The sequence below is a fragment of the Notamacropus eugenii genome, chromosome 5, assembly GCF_028372415.1.
Source record: "Notamacropus eugenii isolate mMacEug1 chromosome 5, mMacEug1.pri_v2, whole genome shotgun sequence".
Classification (NCBI taxonomy): domain Eukaryota; kingdom Metazoa; phylum Chordata; class Mammalia; order Diprotodontia; family Macropodidae; genus Notamacropus; species Notamacropus eugenii.
In genome coordinates this window covers 437,669,576-437,681,048 of record NC_092876.1, presented here as the reverse complement: position 1 = coordinate 437,681,048, position 11,473 = coordinate 437,669,576, and the positions used below count along the sequence as shown (strand labels likewise).

The following is an 11,473-nucleotide window of genomic DNA, read 5'->3' as shown; positions in this document are numbered from 1 at the left end:
AAGCTCAACCTTGGCACTTCAAAAGCTTTTAATCCATGATGAGCACAAAGTGACTAATGAAGGAATGAATATGGATCTAGACCATGAATCAGAGAATAAAAGTTCAGAATTCACGGGAAAGGAAGAAAATTAGTAGGTAGAATGAAGCAAATGATTTTTTTTTCCTACAAAGACATGGAGAAAAATTAATGGAAAAGGGAACTTTCAACTAATTACTTAACTGAGAGGGGGGTGGGAGATAAAGAAAGGGAAAAGAGAAGAAAGAGATAAAGGAAAGAAAAAGAAATCATTTATTTAAAGAAACTCCCTAAGCTAGAAAAAGTGTTAACAAATGGAAATAGAGGATGAAAGAGGAAGCAAAACCAATTGTAGGGGACAAAATATTGATTCAACAGAGGAAGCGCAGAAAATATTTCTTTTTAAAATACTAGAGACAAATAGAGGAAAATGCAGGACCATGTCAACTTTAAAAATGAATGGTTAAAAATCCAGTAAAATGAAGAATTAATAGAAAAGATAAGAAAGTAAAATGCTACAATCTGGTGTTTACCAGGGACACATCTGAAGAGGAAGGTGATGGGGCAGGGGGAGAGAGAGAGATTGGTGCAAGATTTACACATCAGATGAATACAATCCAAAAAAGCATGAATTGTGAGCATGCTTTCAGACAAAGCAAAACATGAAAATTTATAAAATTAGTAGAGATAAAGAAAGCATATGATGCTTAAAGGAACCATAGGTAACAACCCAACGTATTAAACTTTGTGCACTGAAGGCACAGTATCTAATTTAATAAAAGAAAAATTGGTTGAATTAAAAAAACAATCCTGAAAACCATGAACAGTAGCACATTAATAGTTGAAGATTTCAGTGTTTCTTTCAGTGACAAAAAAAATCTGACAGAAGGATAAGATTTTTTTTTTTAATAATTGCACAAATGACTGGAAATTTATAGTTGGGACATGATACCTTCTGAATGGGACTACCAAGGAATATATTTTTTTTCTGTACCATATATCTCCTTTTACAAACATAGACCCATTTATTAGAGCATAAAAAAATGAAAATAAATCTCAAAAAACAAAGATACTAAACATATCGTTTAGTGACCACAATGCTATATAAACAATAATCATTTCAGGCAACACAATCAAGAAACACAGATATAAATGAATACTTAATAACGAAGCCCTAAATGGCTTGAGTGGGTCAATGAATCAATTATAAAAACAATCAGTAACTACGTGAAAGACAATGATAATGAGACAACACATTAAAATTTCTGAGATTCAATGGAGTCCTAAGAAGGAAAATTATATTTCTAAAAGCTTACATTCACAAAATAGAAAAAGAGAAGATTAATGAACTGAATGCCTATTTTTTCATTAGAAAGCCAACAAACAGAAAAACCCAGGATGAGCATGAGTGGGATAGATTTAGTGAAGACTTCTCAGATTGTAGTTCTTCTCCCAGGGTTGAGGTAAGACTGAGAGGCTCAAGGTTACTATATTTTTAGAACAGAATAATTCCATATAAGGATATAAAGCTATGTAGTACATTAGGGTCTCAGTGATTGGATAAAGTTTACCTAATTCTTCAATGTCTTCATTTCAAAAGGGATTGGTTAGATTTTGTGTCTAGAATGTAAGATCATATTCTCAGCTAATGAGAATAATGGTCAGTGGGGGGGGGGAGGGACTTGCGTTAGAGTCTATATAAATCACTGCCCTTTCTTTGTCTTCGGCTTTCCTACTCCAGGTGAACTGCTGTAGGATTGTCCAGATTCTCGAGAATCGAATAAATCTCTTTTCTGTCATCACTTTGAGAGGCCTCTGAGTAATTGATTTATGTAGGGACCTGAGCGATCCCACACAGTTTGGGGGCACATACCGGGATCTGTGACCTTTCTGAGAGATGGCTGACAGCTCAGTTCAAAGACTGGGCTCCAGTGGGGAGATTTCCCCATAGTCATTGAAAAGGGCTGCTGGGCCTCCCTCTCTGCAAGGTAACGACCCGAAGCAGAGGAACTCAGTGAAGACAGAAAAGAATAGAGATAGGGACTCCAAAGACTCCGAGGCTGTGAAGTGTGTGAAAATGCCAACCGGTTGGTGTTGAAGGTTGCAGTCAGGCAACTTGTACTCGTACAACCCAGCGGTAAGCGGGGGGGGGGGGGGGGGGGGGGGGGGGGGGGCTGGGGGTCAATTCGTTGAGTCTTAGATAGACTCGGGGAGAAGGTGACGACTCCCAACCAAATTGGTGGACTGCAGGACCCCAGGGTGAAGGGCCCCCCAAAAAACGTTTGCTGGGTGACTGTGGGTGGGTGGGCGACCCCCACTGAGAGCTAGCGAGGGAGCTAGCAAGATTTGTTGAGTCATAGACTCGGAAGTGTTGGTGACAACCCTCGACCAAAAGAATGGGGAAGGGGCAGTCCAAACCCCACCGAGCTTTGGAATGGAGTCAGGAAATACTGGTAAATAGTCCTTTGGGAAATCAATTACAAAAACTGGCACGAATTACCAAATTATAGAGGAAAGGACAAGAAGAAGATGATTAAGTATTGTTGTTTCATATGGGGTGAAAAGATATCAGAGGAGGAGGCACAATCTGGCCCAAATATGGTTCCTCCGAGGATTGGGTTTGCCAAAAATTTAAACCTATATGTACTATTCTATTCTGTTAAATGTTTTGTCTGTATACGTTGTGTTGGTATTTCTGTGTGAATGAAAGTCTGTGTGTCTCTGTTTTTATCTGATAAGGTTGTAAATTTATCCAGCCAGCCAGCAAGAGCAGAAAGACTGAGCTGAACTGTCCTTGAAATTCCTTTTACTCCCCTTCTTCAACCCCTCCATATTAGTTTCAGAGGGGCGGAGGGACAAGGAGGGAGAAAAAGGGAGAGAAAAATTATTTTACTGTTCAGTTTATATAGTTGGTAACAGCAAGTAAAAGAATGTAAGAGAAGTAGAAAGAAATAAGTTATGTGCAGTTTCAAAGTGGCTTGAGGGAAAGGCAGGAGAATTTAAGCAGGTAGAGATGATGAGAGGAGGGGGGTACTGTGTAATCAGAAGGCTTGGAAGAAGTATAAAAGGGAGGGAGGGAATTTATCTTTTTCCCTCAGATCAAAGAGGCATGCTAGCAACCATTTAACCATTTCCTGCCTCACCCAAAAGAAGAAATTTTAGTGTAATGGGAAATAACAGAAAGTTAATTGAATTCATTCTGGTTGTATTTGGAATTGTGAATAGGGGGAATGTGTCATTCTTAATTTAATGTTTAAGACAGGTTAGAATTTATTAAAGTTTGGTGGAAGTAAGCAGAAGATTAGAAAGCAAAAGGAAATCTCAAGTAAGCAACTTAGAGCTGAGAGTTTTGAATTTAGGTTTAATTAGATCAATATATTTGATGCCAGACAATGTATTTAAAGTAAAAAGATAATAAGTTTAGGTTTTTCTTTTTCTTTACAGAGTGGGAGGGCCAGAAAGGGGTGGCCTTGGGAATCCTGGCACAAATAAGAGGAGGGCAGAGACACCCAGTAGCATTTCTGCCAAAAATGTTAGATCCAGTAGCAAAAGGATAGGTATTTGTTAGATGCAACATTAATTTAATGTAACTCTTAAACGATTTTAAATTTTGTAATTTATTACATATAGACTGGGGTTTTAAAAAGATGTGATAGAAATTTGATAATTTGAAACTTACATTTGGTTATAAAAAAAAGCTGAATAGGTTAATGGCTTATTTTAAGTTTTAAGTAAACTTAAATAAGTTTAAATTTTTAGGTAATCCATCTAAATATTGTATTAGAAATTGCATTGTTAAGTTAATTAATGAATTGGTTAAAAAGAGCTGTTATGAATTTTTTTTTGTAAGAGTTTCCTTGTAGCATTCTTATTAAGAAAATGAGAACACTTTAAAAATGTACATGTATATGTATATATATAGGTGTGATTTTTCAAGCCTGTTTCATCTAAGCATGTATTATGTTAAAAGTTTATTTCTGCTGTTGAAAAGGAAATTTTCGCTAAAATTGTTTTTGCCATGAATCAAGCATTTACTCTAAAGTTATGTTTGTAAAAGAAAGTTTATGCGCAAATGTGAAAAGGCTTTGGGTTTAGGTCTTTTCTTGTGATTTCTGTCAATTAGTTTCAAGGGGATTGTGATAAATTGTAAACTGTTCGCAAGAGAGGAAATATTTGTTGTATTAAGAAATACTTTGTAAAATATTCCCTATGGTTTTTTGGAAGGCCTACCTATCCAATTCGTATTTGTAAGTTACAAAAGTGGGAAGAATTTAGTTTCTCTAATAGGATATGAAAATACAATTGATGTCATCTGAAATTTATTGTTCAGGTTCATAGCTAAAACAATTTGTTATCACTTATGAAAATTATGTTTGCCATTTGTAATTCTAATGCTAAAGCCTAAAGCTGGTACACTGTGTGTATATGTGGGAAAAGAAGCAGTCCTCAGGCTAGTAACAAGCACAGCCCCAGAAGCTGAGGAGATTGTGTATAGAACTTGCTTTGGTGAGAATTTGAAAATGTATAAGAAATGATCTTCTGTGATTGGCTCTTTAGGGCAAATTTAGGATCTAAGAAGTAAGTAAAATCCCTGGGGACATTCTTTCTAAATCTAATGGGAATAAATAGATATTGTATCATTGTTACATAGAACAAGATTGGGATTTAAAGTTAACTGTAATTGTATTTTATTTACAGGGGGATTCAAGGAAAGGAATCCCTTACAAAAAAAAAAAAGGGGGGGGGTGGCCCCAGGTGGTCTGGGAGCGCCAGGAATGGTCTTGATGGGAGTGGCCAGTAAACTGGAGATTTGGACTGATAGAATTAAGAGTGGGAAGTAGAATAGACTTGGGCATAGTGATAGAGTGGACCTTAGGAGAGTTGGTTCACGTGGGAAAAAAAACAAGGAGTTTTCAAGGTGAGGTTTTCCAGGGCCTTTAGACAAATGGGACTAAAATTCTTTTGGGGTAATGGATAAAGGTCCCAACTTGGAATAAGATCTTTACAGGTTACAAAATGATGTAAAAGCAATTAGTATTAAAACAATTGACTGAATTAATTACTGAGACTAAATCAGAGACATCTTCAGTTTGGGAAAATGAATTTCAGTCTAATTTTCTTAGAGGTAGGTAGCCTCTGGTAATATTTGGCATGGAAAGTTAAACGATTGTTTTGATTTGAATTCATTACATGAACATAAAAATTCAAGTTAGTGTTTGAACTTATCACATGTGTAGCTCATTCTTTTAGATTGAGCAGGGTTAGAAAGGGATAAAGTAGTTTGGGAAACAGATATAAATCTATTAGAGCAATGACTTATGATTGTTATTCAATCAGGAACTAGAACATGTATAGAAAGGCATGTAGGCTACTTAAGACCTGCTTCCAAAGATGTTCCTTGGCCAAGGTGAAATTAGTCATGTCTGAAACTGATTATTGGAGCTTGTTATTTTAAGATTTTTGTGGGACTATTAACTGACTGTTCTTCTGAGTCTAACTCCAGGTGTGGATGGCAAGAGAGGTGGTTTGAGCCACTGATCCATGATGCCAGTAAGCCTGTGAGATGCTGGTATGAACTGCAAAAGGTGATCTCATGGGAAGGTTGGGAGAGCAACTGTTCAGTCTGGGCTGAGGTAGGATTCTCCTGACTCAATTTCCCCACTGACACCTGGCAGACTTGAAGCCTGGCTGAACGCCAGCTGACAATCTACTCCTGCCTGGAATTGACATGAAGTAAGGGAGATGTTGTTTCCCTGCAATATACCCACTCTTAGTGGCAAATTCCTAAAATCAGAAGTTTTGTAAGTAATAATACCAGATCTGTTGAATAATAGATTGTTGGTAGGGGAACATCTGAGGTTGAGTCTAAAATTAAGCTAACAGGTTTAGGACTTTAGACCAACAACAATAAGTTAGGGTCCTCTAATTCTTAGTAATAGTGTGGAGATGATTAGGTCAAGGGCTTGTGAGACTAGCATGCATAGTTATTATTTTGTCTCAGTTGGTTAATGTAAAATGAAAAATGGTTTGTGGTCTATATTGCAAATGCTTTAAAAGAAGCATCACATGATCAGAAGTTGGAATTGTTTTATGATGTGATATGCACTGTGTTAAAAATGATCATTTATTGTATTTATATAAGTACTGGAGCCTGCTATTGACTCCTTAGTGAAATCTCATCTTCCTAATGAGGGAATGAATAATGACTTGCTGTGAAATGTAGAAGCTGCATTTTAATGTGAATTTTCTTTTTTTTTTTTTTAAAAAAAATGACAATTTGTCAAAGTTTCAATTTTGATTTTTGTAAGAGTGATAGGAATGGTAATCTAAGATGGTATTAAGTTCAGTTTTGCAGGAGAGTGGACATCTGGATTTCTACAAGAAGATGAAAAGAAGAAGATGCTGAGATGCTGTGCTGAAGACTGTTTGAAGGAGCATCCAGATCAGAAAACTGCATAAGATGATACTTCTCCCCAGACTGCTGTATGAGATGGAACCTCTAAATGGACAATTCATTAATTTACCTTTCCCTTTGAATCTCTGTATGAAGGGAAAGATTCATAAGGGAAAGAATGTGAAGGGGTCATGACTATGACTATTTGTAGAGTTGCATATATATATGAATAGTACTAAGAATAACACAGAATATAAAGAATGGGTACGGAAGTGGGAGAATGGGACACATAAGATGATGTTTGATACTTTCTGGAGTGTAATCAATAGAACTGGGGAGAATTATCAACATTGTATATGGAAGAGGAAGCAACAACTATGGAGGTGTAAGTCAGAGATCATGAAAGGGGGACCATTAGGCCTGGAAGATGTGAAGTACTTTCCGGCTGTGGATTATAGAGTAAGACTGTTTCTAGAGGAACATCCTGCTTTGAGAGGACATTATTGGATATGTGGACAGACAGCTTATACTCACCATCTGTTAAACTGGAGGGGTGTTTGTTATATTGGATTGGTGAGACCTAAATTCTTTTTCTTGCCTGAATCAGGGAAATGGCATCTGGGGGTTCCTCTATATGATGATCTAGTCAAAAGGAAGAGGAACATTGACACCTCCTTTACTCACTGGAAATGCAAATGGGTGGGGTGACACTTGGCCACCTAAGAGGATAATTAGAGAGTATGGGCCTGCAACTTGGGCTCAAGATGGGAGCTGGGGTTATAGAACCCCTATATATCTATTAAATAGACTAATCAGACTCCAAGCAGTACTTGAAATTATTACCAATCAAACAGCAGAAGATTTGGACTTATTGGCTGATCAAGCCACACAAACTAGGGAAGCAGTACTGCAACATGGGTTGATCTTAGATTATTTACTTGCAGAAGAAGGGTGAGTTTGTGGAAAGCTCAATTTATCCACATGTTGCTTGAAAACTTGATGATAATGGAAGAATAGTGAAAGAGATCACCAAAAATATTAGGAAGGTTGCTCATGTTCCTGAACAAACTTGGAACTCCCTTTTCAATACGTCTTGGTGGTCCTGTTTTGAAGGGAGCTGGTGGAAGAGATTACTGTGGTTTGGCATCATAGCAATTAGTGGTATCATATTACTTCCTATTTGTTTACCTTGTTTGATTTCACTAATTACTAAAATAGTTAGAAATTCTTTACTAAAACTTGCTAGAGTAGAAGAGAGGACCGAAGGAGCCATTCAGTTGATGATACTAAAGAAGGAAGGATGAGCACCTGTGGAGGCAAAAGACAGGAATGATCCTGATTGGGATGAGGAGATTAATAGACAGTGTGAGATCATGTTACAGAGCTGTGGTTAAAATATCCGTGAGAAGTCTTCAGGTTAATAAATAAGAGGAGGGATTGAGTGGGATAGATTTAGTGAAGACTTCTCAGATTGTAGTTCTTCTCCCAGGGGTGAGGTAAGACTGAGAGGCTCAAGGTTACTATATTTTTAGAACAGAATAATTCCATATAAGGATATAAAGCTATGTAGTACATTAGGGTCTCAATGATTGGATAAAGTTTACCTAATTCTTCAATGTCTTCATTTCAAAAGGGATTGGTTAGATTTTGTGTCTAGAATGTAAGATCATATTCTCAGCTAATGAGAATAATGGTCAGTGGGGGGGGGAGGGACTTGCGTTAGAGTCTATATAAATCACTGCCCTTTCTTTGTCTTCGGCTTTCCTGCTCCAGGTGAACTGCTGTAGGATTGTCCAGATTCTCGAGAATCGAATAAATCTCTTTTCTGTCATCACTTTGAGAGGCCTCTGAGTAATTGATTTATGTAGGGACCTGAGCCATCCCACACAAGCATAAAAGAGGAAATTTTTAAAATTACAGAAGTAAATAAATGGAAATAAAAAAGAATGTAGAACTGATAATGAAACTAAAAGCTTCCTCTTTGAGAAGTCTCTCATATAATGTGTGGTCTGGGGCTTACTCTGTCAGCCCTCCCTCACATTGGTAGACTGGATGTTCAGAGGGCAGATACCACTTTTCTCTTCTTTGTTCTAGGTTACCCTTTGGGATTGAGGAGTGGTTTTCTAGCTCTGTAGATCCTATACCCACACTAGTATGCTTCACCCATTGATTATCAGTTGATAACTACTCAGTCAGACTTAATTTACTTTTAGAAATAAATGTATTCTAAGGTGGCATGGTATGATAGTTGGCACAAAACATCCATAGACCCCACTTGTGTCCCTATTTAAGCGGCACGTCTTCCCATTAATACACACAGAGCTTGGGAGAATATGGGCTCAAAGTTACATCACATATGTCCAAAAGAGGGTAACACAGTTCTTGGAAGTCTTGGTAGACATCTTTCTTTCCCATCAATGGAGCCTTCATGACATTCCCCTTAGGTTGGCTGGGATCCTTGTAGAGTTCTGACATTGCCCTTTCTTCAGTGTGTCTAGTTTTCCCTTGGCATCCAAAGCAGATGTTGCAAACATTGCCATCAGCCACTGTTCTTCCAGGAGTACTATTAGGACACCAATGAAAAGTCTAAATCATACAACCTTCAAAGATGACAAGATCTTTTTCAGGTCAAGGGGATTGAAGGGTAAATAGAGACAATGACTTGACTGTCTCTTACATATTAACCAGACACAGAAATATCTGGGTTCCAAACTAACTTGCTGTTTTATAAAAGCACTCCAAAAGGTGCCTTGGCATATGATGAATTGAATGTTATCACCTGCGAAAAGTGTCAGGACTAGAAGTGTCAGTTCCTTTAAGTGCCGTGAGTTGATTGATCATTGATTCATTCATTCATTCAATCAGTGCCTACTCCGATATTAATAACATTGGTAAACCATTAGCCAAACTAAATCGTGAATGTGAAAATCAAATTAACATGATAAAAAAATGAGCAGAATGAAATCACAGCAAATCCACAAGAAATAAAAAGAATTCTGAGAACCTACTGTCTGAATTATGTGTGAACAAAATTGAGCTCGAGAGAAATAGAGGACTGTCTTCAAAAATATATTACATATGCATATAACAATAAAATATGTATTGTATGGTAAAGATTATTATAGAGGATCACATGTCAAATATTCTAGATAAACTATAATAAATAAAGTGTTATATGTACGTAAAATGCACAGAGCTCAGGTTAAACACAGTAAACTCATTCTTTAGCCACATTAGAGAACCTCACCTATATGGGGCTAAATGGAAATCTGAGAGGAAAGGAATTTGTGGTGTTATGATTGCTTTCTTTCCTAGGAGAATATATAACACATTCCCTGTCATTTTGGAAGACAGACTCAATGACACAGACAGACAGACATATAAGTATACATATATTGTGTAGGTAAGATTAGATAAATAGATAGATTTGAACTTGAGTTCAAATCTGTCCTCAGATATTTCTTAGTGTGATCTTGGGCAAGTCAATTAACTTCTGTCCACCTTTCAGCCTGTGCTGCTACAGGATGGCCAATAAAAACAGAAATTAAACTATGACTCCCTACTTATCTTTATTTTAAACAAGTGCCCATCTCTAGATTCCTAGGGCTATAAATATTTTAATTGCTATTAAAGACCTTCCAATTTGCCTTCATTGTTATATTTAATCACAAAAGACCTGCATCCTCTAGGGGTTTTCCTAAAATCCTCTTCTCACCTAAGTATTCTCTTCCATACTTTAGGCAGAGCAGTTTCCTCCTTTATTATTATTATTTTTTAATGGCTTTCTGCTTCCTTGGTTCTAGGATTGCTTGGCAGATTGCTTTGATCTCTGCCAGGGTCAATTCTTATGTAAGAAATACAAAGAGTGAGAAATATTGTTATTAAGATTTCTTTTTATCAAACACAGGCCTTAACTGCAGTCAGTTTACACATCCCTTGAATCCTTTGCATTTAAAAGTTTATTCTGGAAAGAATTTCATAGGCCTCATCAGATTGCCAAAGGTGTCCATGATACAAAACGCTGTAGGTTTTTCAAATTTAAATGCTTCCATTGATTTCTATCCCCTCCTCAAATATCTCACCCCCACAAAGATTCTATATTAAAGAAATTTTATATTAAGGGATCTCATTAACCAAGTGAGGAAAAAGCTTGTAGAGTTGAAAATCATGTAAAAAATTGAGTTATATTATTCCAAACCCTTGCTCATGGGTAGACCAAGAACTGAGACCAAGAACATGGGTATGAGCCAACAGTGAGCACCTCCATCTTAGACAGTTAACAATATTTATTTTAAAAATATATTATTATGTCACAGAAGGAAATTCTGAAACTATTGAGAACTCCCACAGAAAAGAATGAGTATGCAAAGTAGATCACTCACAGAGTAGAGGAGTAAGACATTTTTTTTTTCTGTCCTGTGACTTCCTCTCCAAATGCCCAGGTTTCTGGGTTAGTTGAAGGAAAGAACATGCTAAGCTACACAGCATCAAAGGATAAATAGAACTGACCTCCTCAGCCCAGAACCCTGTAGTTATCAAAGCTCTTTCCTCTTAAGAGCAACTGATTCAGTGCTAAGACATTTCTTTGTAGCTTCTAGGGTTATATGGAGAGTTTGAGAGAAAAAGGAATTTGTTGTGGTATAATTGCTTTCTTTCCTAGGAGGATATATAACACATTCTGTGTCATGTTGGAATAAAACACCATGACACAGACAGACAGACATAGATGTGTGTAGGTAGGTAGGTAGATAGATAGATAGATAGATAGATAGATAGATAGATAGATAGACAGACAGATAGATAAATAGATAGATAGATAGATGATAGATAGATAGATGATAGATAGATAGATGATAGATAGATGATAGATAGATAGATGATAGATAGATAGATGATAGATAGATGATAGATAGATAGATGATAGATAGATAGATGATAGATAGATAGACAAACAGACAGACAGACAGACAGATAGATAGACAGACAGACAGACAGACAGATAGATAGATAGATAGATGATAGATAGATAGATGATAGATAGATGATAGATAGATAGATGATA

The 11,473-nt window shown here is 36.7% G+C and overlaps 1 protein-coding gene across 1 annotated transcript in view; it reads left to right on the top strand.

Annotated features, from left to right (window-relative positions):
- Nucleotides 1-1,522: 1,522 nt before the first annotated feature.
- Nucleotides 1,523-11,473, top strand: part of CYBB (cytochrome b-245 beta chain) — a 73,462-nt gene continuing 63,511 nt past the window's right edge. The window contains exon 1 of the mRNA XM_072615184.1: nt 1,523-2,154. The gene's annotated coding sequence lies outside the window, so the exon portion shown is untranslated. The remainder of the gene's footprint in view (nt 2,155-11,473) is intronic.